Source organism: Callospermophilus lateralis, chromosome 1 (genome assembly GCF_048772815.1).
Source record: "Callospermophilus lateralis isolate mCalLat2 chromosome 1, mCalLat2.hap1, whole genome shotgun sequence".
NCBI lineage: Eukaryota > Metazoa > Chordata > Mammalia > Rodentia > Sciuridae > Callospermophilus > Callospermophilus lateralis.
The window spans coordinates 200,130,536-200,145,419 of record NC_135305.1 but is presented as its reverse complement, the minus strand read 5'-3'; the positions used below and the strand labels follow the sequence as shown (position 1 = coordinate 200,145,419).

General features: G+C 42.6%; 1 protein-coding gene and 1 non-coding gene across 2 annotated transcripts in view; one reads left to right on the top strand and one right to left on the bottom strand.

The window, feature by feature from the left end:
• The window catches only part of Itga9 (integrin subunit alpha 9), a 322,017-nt gene that overhangs the window by 209,252 nt on the left and 97,881 nt on the right, over window positions 1–14,884 (bottom strand). The gene's annotated exons all lie outside the window — the stretch shown is intronic.
• LOC143384496 (U6 spliceosomal RNA) lies at window positions 58–164 on the top strand. Its single transcript, XR_013089346.1, has one exon. It is a non-coding gene; the product is annotated as a U6 spliceosomal RNA (small nuclear RNA).

Here is a 14,884-nt window from a genome sequence, read left to right as displayed (position 1 = left end):
AATGCAGTTCCCAGACTAGCATCAGCATCTGACCATGTGTTACAATGCAGATTCTCAGTGCTTGCTTCAGCAGCACATATACTAAAACTGGAACGATACACAGAAGATTAGCATGACCCCTGCACAAGTATGACATGCAAATTCGTGAAGCGTTCCATATTTTTATTTACACTAAGAGCAGAAGACAGGCATTAAAATCAAAGCTGAAATCAATGAAATCGAAACCAAAAAAAAATTGAAAAAATAGACAAAACTAAAAGTTGGTTCTTTGAAAAAATAAATAAAATTGACCGACCCTTAGCCATGCTAATGAAGAGAAGGAGACAGAAAACTCAAATTACTAACATACATGATTTTAAAAAAGGAAATAACACAATAGACACATAAAATTGACCGACCCTTAGCCATGCTAATGAAGAGAAGGAGACAGAAAACTCAAATTACTAATATACATGATTTTAAAAAAGGAAATAACACAATAGACACTACAGAAATACAGAAGATAATTAGAAATTATTTTGAAAACTTGTTCTCCAATAAAAGGAAAAATATCAAAGGCATCAACAAATTTCTAGAGTCATATGATTTGCCCAAATTGAACCAGGATAATATACACAACTTAAACAAATCAATTTCAAGCAATGAAATAGAAGATGCCATCAGAAGCCTACCAATCAAGAAAAGTCCAGGACTGGATGGACACACAGCTGAGTTCTACAAAACCTTTAAAGAAGAACTAATACCAATACTTTTCAATTTATTTCAGGAAATAGAAAAAGAGGGAGCACTTCCAAACTCATTCTATGAGGCCAATATCACCCTGATTCCAAAACCAGGCAAAGACACATCTAATGAACACACGTAGATATAAACAATGAACATAGATGCAAAAATTCTCAATAAAATTCTGGCAAATCTAATACAAAGACATATCAAAAAGATAGTACACCACGATCAAGTGGGGTTCATTCCAGGGATGAAAGGTTTGTTCAACATATGTAAATCAATAAATGTAATTCATCACATCAATAGAACCATAAGATCATCTCAGTAGATGCAAAAAAAAAAAGCATTTGACAAAATACAGCACCCATTCATATTCAAAACACTAGAGGAAACTAGAAATAACAGGAACATATCTCAATATTGTAAAAGCTATCTATGCTAAGCCCCAGGCCAACATCATTATAAATGGAGAAAAATTCAAAGCATTCTCTCTAAAAACTGGGAACAAGACAGGGATACCCTCTATCACCACTTCTATGTAACATAATTCTTGAAACACTGGCCAGAGCAATTATACAGATGAAAGAAATTAAAGGGACACAAACAGGAAAAGAAATCAAATTAGCACTATTTGCCAACGATATGATTCTATACCCAGAAGAACCAAAAATTCCACCAGAAATATTCTACAACTAGTAAATGAATTCAGCAAAGTAGCAGGATACAAAAATCAACACCCATAAATCAAAGGCATTTCTGTATATCAGTGACAAATCCTCTGAAAGGGAAATGAGGAAAACTACCCCATCTAAAATAGCATTTAAAAAAAAAAACAACTGGGAATCAACAGAAGAGGTGAAATACCTCTACGATTAAAACTACAGAATGATAAAGAAATTAAGGAAGATCTTAGAAGATGGAAAGATCTACCTTATTCTTGGATAGACAGAATTAATATTGTCAAAATGACCATACTACCAAAAGCACTATACAGATTTAATGCAATTGCAATCAAAATCCCAATGACATTCCTCATAGAAACCAAAAAAGCAGTCGTGAAATTCATCTGGAAAAATAAGAGACCCAGAATAGCTAAAGCATTCCTTAGCAAGAAGAGTGAAGCATCACTAAACATCACTATACCAGACCTTAAACTATACTACAGAGCAATAGTAACAAAAACAGCATGTTATTGGCACCAAAATAGACCTATAGATGAATAGGACAGAATAGAGGACACAGAGACTAACCCACATAATCACAGTTATCTTATATTTGACAAAGACTCCAAAAACATGCATTGGAGAAAAGACAGCCTCTTCAACAAATGGTGCTTGGAAAATTGGAAATCCATAGGCAACAAAATGAAATGAAACCTCTTTCTCTCACCATGCACAAAACTCAAAGTGGATTAAGGACCTAAGAATTAAACCAGAGACACTGTATCTATTAGAAGGAAAAGTAGGCTCAAATCTCCATCATGTCAGATTAGACCCCAACTTCCTTAATAAGACTCCTAAAGCGCAAGAATAAACTAGATGAATTCAAACTAAAAAGCTTTTTCCAGCAAAACAATCAGTGAGGTGAATAGAGAGCCTACTAATTGGGAACAAATTATTACCACACGCACGTCAGATAGAGCACTAATCTCTAGAATATATAAAGAACTCAAAAATCTTAACATCAAAAAAAACAACAACAAAACAACCCAAGGATTAATGGGGATAGTTTATCCATTCTGTCAATCCCACTGGGCCAAGGAACTGATCAGACACTTCTCAGAAGATGATGTACAATCAATCAACAAATATATGAAAAACTCTTCAACATCTCTAGCAATTAGAGAAATACAAATCAAAACTACTCTAAGATTTCATCTCACTCCAGCTATTAAGGATACAAACAACAATAAGTGTTGGTGAAGATGTGGGGGGAAAGGCACACTCATACATTGCTGGTGGGACTTCAAATTGGTGCAGCCAATATGGAAAGCAGTATGGAGATTCCTTAAAAAACTGGGAATGGAAACACCATTTGACCCAGCTATTCCACTCCTCAGTACATATCCAAAAAACTTAAACAGCATACTACAGGGGCACATCCACATCAATGTTTATAGCAGCACAATTCATAATAGCTAAACTGTGGAAGCAACCTAGATGCCCTTCAGTAGATGAATGGATAAAGAAAATGTGGTATATATACACAATGGAATATTAGCATTATTCCATTCAGCATTAAGAGAGAATAAAATCATGGCATTTACAGGTAAATGGATGGAGCTGGAGAATATAATGCTAAGTGAAATTAGCCAATCCCCCCAAAAAACAAATGCTGAATGATTTCTGATTTAAGGATGCTGATCCATAATATGCTTTGGAGGGGAGCATAATATGCTTTGGGGAGCTGGGGATGGGAGGATTAAATGAGCTTTAGATAGGGTAAAGGGGAAAAGGGGAGGGAGGGGAAGGGAGGAGATACAGGGGTAGGAAAGACAGTGGAATGCGAAGGTCATCAATACCCTAAGTACATATATGAAGACACGAAGTATATGACTCTACTTTGTGTACAGCCAGAGATATGAAAAATTGTGCTCTATATGTGTTATATGGAATTGTGATGTATTCTATTGTCTCATATAACAAATTAAAACTTAAAAAAAATATATTTTCTCAGGTTTCACAGGGACTCACACTCGGATCCATAGCCTCACCCAGTATATGCCAGTTCTATATCCAGTTATGACCAACACTAATGAACATAAATATTGCCCTGTACTGTTTTTAAAAAATGTACAAAGGCTAGAGAAAAATTACACATGACATGTGTTAAAATAAGTCTGCTAAAAATCTTTCTGAAAATAAAATAAATGCAGATTCTTAGATCTCACCCAGACCTACAGATTAAAACATCTCCACGGATTGGGCCCATACTGTGCTTGGGGAGGGTGTGAGAGGGATAACATAAAATTTGCCATTTTAACCATTTCTAAGTACACAGGTCTGTGGCATTATGCTGACTTACATTATTATACAACCATCTCCACCACCTATCTCCAGAACTGTTTTATCCTCCCCATCTGAAACTCTGTACTCACTGCGAGTGATTATTTTAACAAGTCCCAGGTGATCCTAGGACTGCTGCCCTGTAAAAACCACCCATCACACAACGTTGGCCACATAATGTCTACGGCAATTGTCCTTTTACATCCTTGGCCTCCAAGGCCTCATTTTCTATCTTCAGGCAGGCCTGCCAGCCCCCTAAGACCACCCCAGCCTGAGGCTACACAAAACAGGAGGCGTGACCCTATTCACATTCATCAACCTGACCTTTAACCAGAAGCCCAGGTAATGGTCAAATTCCCTAGGAAACTAGGAAAGTATATGGACCCATTGAGAATGTGAGGCAGAGTTAAGCACCCTCTGGGACAATCTGGATAAACTGTCCCCATTAATGCTCACCACAATCCCATAGCAGCTTTTATCCCCACCACCACTACCACCCCCTCCTCTTTTTTTGGTGGTGAGGGATTGAACCCAGGGCCTGATGCTATACCCTAGGCAGACTCCCTGCTCCTGAGCTAACCTCTTGGCCCTAGGGTTCTTTGTTTTACTGGGGTTAGAAACGTGCCTTGGGTCGTAGCCTGATGGGTGCAGAGGCAGAAGTCATATTCCAGCTCTTTCCTCACTCTCTGCAGGAAAGCCTCAGACCCTTGGACCCTCAGGTCAGCAATTACCTTAGACAGGCCCCAAAGAGCCCAAGAACTTGCCCATTTTGCTCAAACCCTTTAGGTTCCTTTAGGCCTTGAATTCCAGCTCCCATTTCTACTTCCCTCATTAGGGTTGGTCTTTCAGAATTTCTGTCAATCCCTCTGGGCTTATTTTAGCCACTTTCTCCTCATTAAGTCTGGGTGAGGATGGCTGCGGTTACACTATTGGGTGAGCCAGGCTCAAGGCCCATCAGGGAAAGCCCAGGACCAGCCCCACATGGTATCTGTGCACACAAGCATTTGACAGGTGGCTGTTGAATGAAGGAGCAAGTAAGTATATTTGTCTCGATAATATGTCACAATTTTTAAAAAGGCACCCACTTATCCAGTGGCCACTTCCTCAGGTCATAAATCAGTAACAATTTAACAAGGGAGGAGGAAAAAGGATCATATTTTCTTCCATTAAGACCAGCAATCAATCAAACTTGCTAAAAGTCCTGCTAAATTTAACACAAGATATGGGGCTTTCAGAAAGGCTTCTACAGTGTAGGCGGCCACTAAAAATATAACAAAACAATTAAGTCACCATTGGGATTGATTGAAGTCTATAAATAGTGGAGACCCTAGAGATTGGTATTAGGCCCTGTAATATCTTTAAATAGGTTTAACGATGAGAAAGACCTAGAGAAAAATCTTTAATAATGGAAGGACTTAGTGATATTTAAATATCTAAACAACTTTTGCAGCAGGGATCAGGGATTGAACTCAAGGACACTCAACCACTGAGCCATGTCGTCAGCCCTCTTTTGTATTTTATTTAGAGACAGGGTCTCCCCGAGTTGCTTAGTGCCTCACTTTTGCTCAGGCTGGCTTTGAATTCACAATACTCCTGCCTAAGCCTCACAAGCCACTGGGATTACAGGTGCACGCCACCACACCTGGCTAAAAAAAAATTTTAATGGACTTTTATTTATTTATATGTGGTACTGAGAATTGAACTTAGTGCCTCACACATGCTAGGCAAGTGCTCTACCACTGAGCCACAACTCCAGCCCCCCATTACTAAAATTTGAAGCTAGAGTTTCTACATAAACAGAGAGAAAAAGACCCATGAAGACATTAGATCAACTTATTTAGAGAAAACTAATCTGCTTGTAGCAGTATCTCCTAAACCTCAAGTGTTCCATGGTCAAGTACATTAGGGAAACATAAAAACACGTGTCCTCCTTGGGTACACTGGCTTCTGAAGGTCTGCAGGGCCCTGCCATAAAGAAATATGCCCCATGTTAAAAGCAGTGCGTTGGATACAATTTGTTTCAAAATTTGAGCATCCAACTTTATCTGGGTTTTTGATATAAAACTTGCCACCATCCTTATTAAAAAAAAAAAAAACAACACTGGTATACAGAGTAATATTCCTTATGTTGTCAAGTCATTAAAACGGACCTGGGTCTCATCAAGGACTGTTCATAAAAAGGATTAGCTGGTGCATTACCGCTGCCAGGCAAAATGACCAAACACCAGGCGCCGACAGAGAAGGTGTGAGCAGCCCAGTCCAGCCCAGCTCAGCATCTGCTGCTATGGGGCAAGATTCTGGATGGGTGTCAGTGGACAGCACCATTGCCCAAAGCCAACATCCAAGGGAATGTCAATGGCCATAACAGTGACCGAGCAAAGCTACAGCTGGGAATTTGCCCTCCAGAAACAACAGTCAGGGCCCAAAGATGCTTGCTGCAGCACTACGGCAACAGCACTCAACAAAAGGGGATGAGTGGTCAAGTGCAAGTGCATCCAGAATGGGCAAGCGTGAAACCAGGTGTGGCCCGAGTGCCGCCCGTGCCACGACCCTTGAGAAGGGCTGGTAAAAAAGAATGCACTGCTACAGCCCAGTGATGACAATCCCAATTTCAGGGGGCAGAGCAAGTTCCCAGCTGTCCCTTTCCAATGCCATCCTTAAAGTGCAGGAGCTGTCAGGTGACCAAGTGTTTCAAGTTGACCATCAGGTTACATGATCTGACAGGTATTAATCGGCTCATGATGACAACATATTTCTACAACTGTTGAAGAATATCTTGGACGATGCACACACACACACACACAAAAATTTAACTCAAAAAATATATCGCTGACCTAATGCAATAACTAACACTGTAAAACTTTTAGTAGAATATCTTGAGCATATGTTCATCTTGGACATAACCCAGCATCTTCGAACATTCAGTGAATATTTATTGGGCAATTAGTCAATGTCAATTACTCTGCTTGGTGCTGGGGATATGGAAACAAATGAGGTGGTCACTGATGCCAAGCATCTTAAAAATCTTTTTGGAGCTCTTTACGGCTTTATTATTAATAAAATCATCCCAAACTTCTTTGATTCCTTGTATGCTTCTTGCCAGTATTACCTTGGTTGTAACCCAAGTTTGTGGAATTTTGGAGCTCATTAATCAATCAAGTAAGGATACAATCTGCCACATGTTAACAGTCCTCTAACAAGGCTGATGGAAAGAGGAGAATCAAGCCAGGGGAGGGGGAGGATAAAGGAAGAACAAATGTCACTCAGGAGCGCCCATGAAGAAACATCACTGTTGAATTCAGACCGATATGTCACTGCCAACGTGGCGGAAGAATCGCCAGCTGTGGTTCCAAGTGATAGGATTGTATCAACCAACTCCAGGGACCTGGCTAGCAGGAAGGAAATGAAGATATCCATGTACCCAGGCATCTTCCCTACCACTGTTGCTGATGAGAAAGCTGAATTTCTTAGTTGAATTTCTTCTTTATTTTCCCTGACCTTTTTCAGGGGGAGGTGAGGAGAATGTCTAAAAGGTCAACTACAGAGGAAAAGGGGAATAAAAACAACAAGTATGAAAGCATTCACTAGCAGAATAACAAAGTTCTCAGGAACTTAGGATGCTGAGTCTGGGGGAAGCAGGAAGTGGGGATCGGATGAGGGGAGACAGATGCCTGAGGCTGCTGGCGGGTATGATTACACAGAGCTGGACCCTGGCTCAGCCTAAGGAAGGGCTTTCAGATCATTGACACCATCCACTGCCGGTTGGGCTGTCAGATACAGTGGGATCTTCCCACAGCCAGTTGAGCAGAGCTGAAGCTCTGGCCCTCAGTGCCCCATTCAGGGCTCAATGCTTTGAGAACAGGAAGAACCCCCAGAAACAGAAGGCAGAGGGCTTGAGGCGGCTGGTGCTACATTTCCCAGGCATGCAAACAGGTGGGGAGCATTATTTGTGGCACACAGGAAATGCTTATGGTCTGACTTCAGCACAGGAAGCACTCAGCCAGCAATCAGCTCATTTCCTTCATCATCCTGTGCACCCATCAAAGCCTTGATAGTGTTATCAGGGCCTACAAGGAGTGCCTAGAGGGTTTGAACTTGAGCCCCTTGGTAAATGGTGGGCCTCTCTGGCTCCAGGGACTTTTTTTTTTTTTTTTGTATTCAGCCCCATCCCTCTAAAGCAGGACACCAAAAACCCCTATAAGTCATCAAAAGCAAAAACCCCTATAATGTCATAAAAAGTCAAGCAGAAAGCTTGATCTGCGTGGCATCACAAGCAGACCATAATGACAGACACATAGGCCGAGAGCCACAAGGCTGACCTTCTCAGCAACTAGACAGTGACCTCCTGCCAAGCTTTCTGAAGTGCTGAAAAGATTTTTCAGATCCTCGTCCCCATGCTCATGAACTTGGGCTCCAGAAACCCCAGTTTCAGAACCATGCTTCCTAAACTCTCTTGATGTGAATACCAGTTTTATGATACCAAAATGTTCCTCCCAATCTCAACTGATGGAAGGTCCACTTTTAATACTAGTTGGTTTAAGAAATTCAGAGGTCTATACGAATCCACTCAGAGCTCTCTGCAACCATCCCCAGGCACCCCTACTCTCACGTGACTTGTCACCGCAAGTCAAGAAGAGAGGTCTCAGGAGGTTTGGCTCTGGACTTGAACTGTCCAATATGGTAGCCTTATCCACAAGGATTTAGTGAGCATTTGAAATGTGGTTAAAACACATGCCAGATTTCAAAGCCCTAATACAGAATAAAATGTAAATACCTCTTAATACTTTCATATTAACTATAGGGTAAAATAATATTTTGGCTATCCTGGCCTAAGTAATATGTGTTATGGGCTGAAATGTGTTCTCCCGAAATCCATCTGCTGAAGTCCTAACTCCTATGCCTTCTAATGTTGGCTATATTTGGAGATAGGACTTTTTAAAGGGCAACTAAGTGAAATGGGGCCATTAGAGTGGGCCCTTATCCAAAGGGACTGCTATCCTTACCAAGAGAGGAAATCGGGACACAGAGACATCAGGTATGGGTGGAACAGAGGAAAGGCCACATGCAGCCACAGTGAGAAGCCAACACAGCAAGCCAAGGAGACGGACCTCAGGAGAAACCTACCCAGCGACACCCGACCCTGTGGCTTCAGCCTCCAGACCCGTGAGCGAACACATTTCTGATGTTAAGCTACCTAGTCTTAGGCCTTTGCTACGGCGAACTAATTCACATGCCGTTAATTTCTTCTGGTTAACTTTTCCAGTGTGGCTTCTGGAAAATTCGTAACCCCTCTGTGGTTTAAAGGACATTGCACAGTGCTGCTCCGGAGTTCCTGCCATGGGGACAACTCCTCACGCTGGCTAGCAGGGAGCAATGCTGCAGTGAGGCCCTGGGGCCCAGGTACAGCTCCCTTCATTTGGATCAAGGGTCTTACCACTTGCCACCAGGCCCCCCAGCCAGCGAGCTGCCTTTCCACACAGTGGTCTGGTTTTCTTAAAGGCAAAGTAACAGCTTTGAACCGTTTCCTGAAATTGTTTGAGTCACTCCCTCATTCCCTCCAGGGTAAGGAAGCTGGGGAGGCTCAGAACTGAGCCATCACCACCTGGTGGGTCTGTAACTAACTAACAAACCAAATCACAAAGGGTATCCCAGAGGTAGCAAGGACACCTGCCTGGAAACTCCAACTCCGTGGACTCTGCGTGCTGAGCTTAGCTCTCCATAAGCAGTTCCTCACTTCCCGCCTTACACCACCCCCAGGGGTGATGATTTCTGGCCTGTCTTTTCCCTGTATTAGGTTTATACCCAAGGACAGAGATTATCCATAAACAGATTTCATATTGAAGACTCCAAAATGGTTATGTAATGTGTACTCATAGAGTCTTACATACCTAATTCTAGGTTCAAAAAGTTTGATCTATTACCAGGGGTGGGGGTTACGGGGGTGTCAAGTTCAACCCATTACCTCTATCAATTCTTAGAAATGGACAGTAAGGAAGAGGTTAACATTTGCACCTGCTCATTTAACCAGTATTTTCAGGGCCCATGCCCAGACATGGCCCAGGGTGATGGTGCTCACTTCCTAAGCACCCCATCCTACAAGAAACAAACACACAAATCCATGCAGGAAGCAGCTGCCAAGACAGCTATCGTCTGAGTGGGACCAGAGGGCCCCCATACCAGTCCCCTGCAGAATAGGGTGGCAGACAGGAATCAGGGGTCAGACCAGTTGCCCAAGAAGACTAACAGCTCCTGAGAGGTCCCAGTGGTCTCCATCTCCCCAGGGCTCACAGAGTGGCTGGCACACACTGAGTGCTCAGAAAACGGAGTGTCATCCAAACTCGAACACTGGAGAACAAAGCGGGAGCTATCAGCTGGGTCAACTGCCAGCTGAGCGGGCTATGTCACCCATCCTTCACCTGTAACTTTAGGTCCCTATTTCTCCCAGTTCCCTACTTCATGGACCTGCAGCATCAGTGTCACCAGGGAACTTGCTAGAAATTCACCTCAGACATGCTGTCTCAGGATCTGCATTTAACAAGGCCCCCAGGTGCTTGGCGATCATGGTGCCATTTGAGGAATTGTGTCAACGGGCTCACGAAGACAACCGAGAGGCTCTGCCTTGCTCTGTTCCAGATGGAGAATACAGATGTCAGCAAGAAGAGTTGTGTCACTATTTGCCCTCTTCTTTTCCCACAGAGATCATTTACTTTTCATTTTATTTTCACCATCTGCTTCTAATCATTTTTTTTTTTAAAATTCTCCAAAACACCTACGACACAAGTCTTGACTCGTTCCGAATGCAGCAGTCAGGTGGGTAAAAGATACATGGGGTAGAGGTGAGGGGAAAGGGGGATGATGTTTACCAGATGCCTTCTAATAAACCAATATTACAATCATTTTGAGTCTTCCCTTTCTCAGTTTGAGGAAGCTGAAGCTTGGCAATAAAGATGAGAAAACTTGCTCAAGACCAGGAAGTTGACCAGAGAGCATGCTGGCCTGGTCCACCACGCCCAGCCCAGCCCTTGCTATCCCAAGCAGGAAAAGCACTGCAGTTCGTGCTCTTGGCAGATGCTGGGTTGAAGAGGAACGTCTCCATGCAGCAGGAGCATCAGGAAGTAGCACCTTTCTAGACCAACAGGCAATTCCATATTAGGTCTCCATCCTCTTATGTTGCCATCTTTTATGCCACTGAGAAGAGAAGACATCAGACACAAGACTCAAAGTTCTCTAATATGGTTTCCTTCAATGCATGTGCGTCCCATGTATGTCGACACAAGCACTTGTGTGTGAATGTTCCAAAAGAACCATGTTCCACGGTATGGCCCCATGGGTTCAATCCCCACTACCAAAATACACACACCCCAGAATTAGACCACTTCTCACCTTCACTGTGATTAGTCCAGGCAGAGCCCCCAACCTCTCTCCCCTGCAGAGCTCTCTTAGCTAACCAGTGTGCCTGCTTCTGTCCCATGCCTGCAGTCCATTCCAACACAGTATCTGGGGTGTTCTTCAAACACAAAAGTCAGGGCACATCATCTTTCTGCCCAAATTGGTGGGTTTTGATGCTTAATGAAACACGGAAATTCAGGAGTATCTTCCTTTGTACTTGGATTTGACCATTTAATGTTTCTCACTGTACAGCTTTTCATTTAGCACACTTGTCTTATGAATACAATTATATACATATGATTTCATTTTCCAAGCCAAATTGTGTTTAGGTATCAATAATTTGTGTAAAGACTTTTTTTTGTTTAATGAAATGACTTAATTTTTTTTTAAAAAAACATACATTTTTAAACAACTCATGATCAAAACCAACCCAAACAGAAGGACCTTCTATAATGCAACTGACCTGTCCTATTAAAAAATGTCAAGGGCATAGACAGGTAACTCCTAGTAATGGCTCCAGGCTAAAAGTCACAACAACACTTGCTCTGGGGTTCCCTTTCACTAGAAGGACGTGAGGACAACTGGCGAAATGTGAGAAGTTCCATGATGTATATTTAAATTTCCTGACTTCAATAAGCATGCTGATTAAGAATGTCCTTGTTTTGGGGCAATATGCCTGATGTATGTAGAGGAAAAGGAGTCTTGCCAGCAACTTTCCTTCAAGGAAATAGAGTATGATAGATGACAAAGCAAGTATGATAATGATGGTTAACATTTGGGCAACCTCGGGGAAGCATTTATGGCCGTCCTTTGTGCTAGCTCAGTAATTCTTTTCTAAGGCTCATTATTTAAAGATAAAAATATTTTACATAAAACCTGTGAATATATAGACACACATGGAGTGAGACAGATAGGGAGGAAAGGAGGGAGAACATGCACATGGGATGTTTGTCAAAAGTCTGCCCAATTCCAAACCAACTGGAATCCCGTGTTTCTGTGACTTTTTACCCTATTCACTTTACTTCCAGCCAGTCAAATGCTTACTGAGAAAATGACTTTCTTGTTCAAGGGCCTAAAACCACCCTTCCAAAATAAAAAGATGCCATCTTCGTATACTGACCAAAACTAACATCTTCTCTTTAATCATACAGGCAGAAGTAAAATCTATATTTTTATAAAAACAAAAGACAAATAATCCAGTGGTATAACTGCTGAATATAATGGTCCTCTCATCTCATGTGCTAAGGCTTCTGGGGCCAGGCTTGCTTTCCTTAGAGCAGGTGGACAGACTACCAGGGATGTGAGGGAAGGACAAGTGTGAAAGTTTGAGCTGTGCTGGGCCTTCAGCTAAACCTTAGCTGGCTCCAAGTCCTTCCTTAGAAGAGCTGTGGGCAACCCCCGCGCCCCACACTGCCATCCAGACACAGCCCCACAACCAATGCTTTTATCCATGTCCATCTTGACATGGTGCACAGCATGATGGCGCATGGCTGGCCCCCACTTCCCCTTTGGTGATTCCAAGACACATGACTTCCATTATCAGTTCTGCCTCGAAAGCCACTCCCCCTCATCCTCTGCAGCAGGGCCTGGGGACAGCCCAGGATGCATGGGAGGCTGGACCATGGTATGCTTCCTGAGCAGGAACATTACTACCTTCATCTAGGGTTGTCTTAGGCCCTTCCATGTGGAGTTGAAGGTGTCACACACAAGAGCTCTACTTGGGAACCCAGAGTCTGGCAGAAGGTGAGGAGTTCTGATCAAGGTAGCCTATGGGACCAGCTAAGGCGATTCCAAGACCTGCTGCTCCTCCAGCCACATGGGGACTCACTTAGCAGGCCAGAGAATTCCCTGAATGACTTGGGAATGGATGCCTTGGGAAGGGGTGGAGAAGGTAAGGGAGAGAACCATGGCACCATTTGGGCCACCTTGATGTGCTGTGTCTGGTCACAACAATTGGTAAGAAAAGGGTAGGACGAGCCCTTCAGTTTTACTTGATGAAGTCACCAAGCAGGAAGACCAGAAGGCTAAAAAATAAAAGACTCAGAGAATATCCATGCTGCACCAAGGCAGACCTGGCCAAATTCAAGTTCAGGAAAATAACAAATCCTCAGAGTTCAAGCAAACCCAAGGGAGGTCATGTCTGCCCTTTACCAGCCCCTCCCCGCCTCCAAGCGAACACAGGGATCAGCAACTTGCTACTCTTCAGCATGCAGAGGCTGCTGAGCAGAATCCCCACATGCTTGTGTGGGGCCAGGGTGAGGAATAAAGCCTCAATACAGTTAAGTAAAATCTTTTTCTGTTATTTGCAATGTAAACTTCTTACATGAGCTAATAAATTCAGTCAAAACACAAGAGTGCCTCTGCACCAAATGTACAAACATAAAAGCTGTAGTCTAGTGATTAAACTGTCCTCACAAATTTACTTTCCTTTTATTCATCAATTTAAAAAGCCACAGGAAACCAAGATAAAAGACTGTGATAATGACATGGCCGTGGGTTAGACATGGCTGCAGGGATGTGACCAGCTTATTATCACAGCAGACTCAGCGCTGTGCTGGAGCTTGCTGGCACCGGCTTACAACAGTCCACTGTTCAAGTTCCAGAAGGTCATTAAGCCAGTGTTAAACACAGCCATTCAGAAAAGTCAAACTGGGTACTTACAATAAGTTATATTAAGGTAAAGATCATAAATACTTAAAACTCATCACTTCCTAATTATTGTACTGTACTGTTCTAGCATCTATGCTCTGGAGGTTATTTAGATCTGTTGGGAATACAAGAGTGGACTACTGTACCTCTCTTCCTAACTACACACTCAGTGAACTCATGCTGGTAGCTTGAAATCCACCATGAGGAGAATATTGACGACAGGGAAATGGGCAAAATGTTTCAAGTCAGGTGTCCCCTCCCCGAGAGCCAGTTGTTAATCACCAGCAGCACTAGGACACAAACCACCAAAGCTGCCACCTCTGAGCCATGTGCTCTGTGACGCTCACAGGTTTCATTATGGCAAAGACGTGAAGCCTCTCGCTAGCCTTACAACCTTGGGCGAGGTACTTAACTTCTATTCACTCATCACACCCTAGAACAGTACCTGACACACAAGTACTAGTTAGTTCTAGATTATCTCTATGAGCAGTGGTTAAAAACCCAGGTTTGCTAGGTTCAAATCCTGTCTCTACTACTTATCAGCTGTAAAACCAGTCGACCAATTCCTCAGTTCCTCTGCATCTTGACTCCTGAACAATAAAATGAGGCTAAAAACAGCAACAATTCTACATGTAGTAACTGGCACATAGGAACCACTCGGCTAGTGTTAGCTGCTTCCATGACTATCACTCTAAATATTGTAGTTTTTTTGTTGTTTTTTTTTTTTTGGTATTGAGAATTGAACCCAGTGACTATTAAACACTGGATCACATCCCTGATCCTTTTTATTTTTTGAGACAGGGTCTCACTGAGTTGCATAGGGCCTCACTACATTGCTGAGGCTGGCCTTAAACTTGCGATCCTCCTGTCTCAGCTTCCTGAGCTGTTGGGATTACAGGCATGAGCCACGTTGCCCACCTTGAATATTGTAAAAATTCTTTATGAATCATTTCAAAGGGAGATTGACTACTAAATAAATTCCTAGTGCTAATTTCTATATTATCACACCTCACTTTTCCCCAGGCACACTCTCTTATCTACTAACCAGGACCACTGAGAAATATGGCTGTTTACAAAATTCAAATTTCCTCATAAAGAATAAATATTTACCCAAA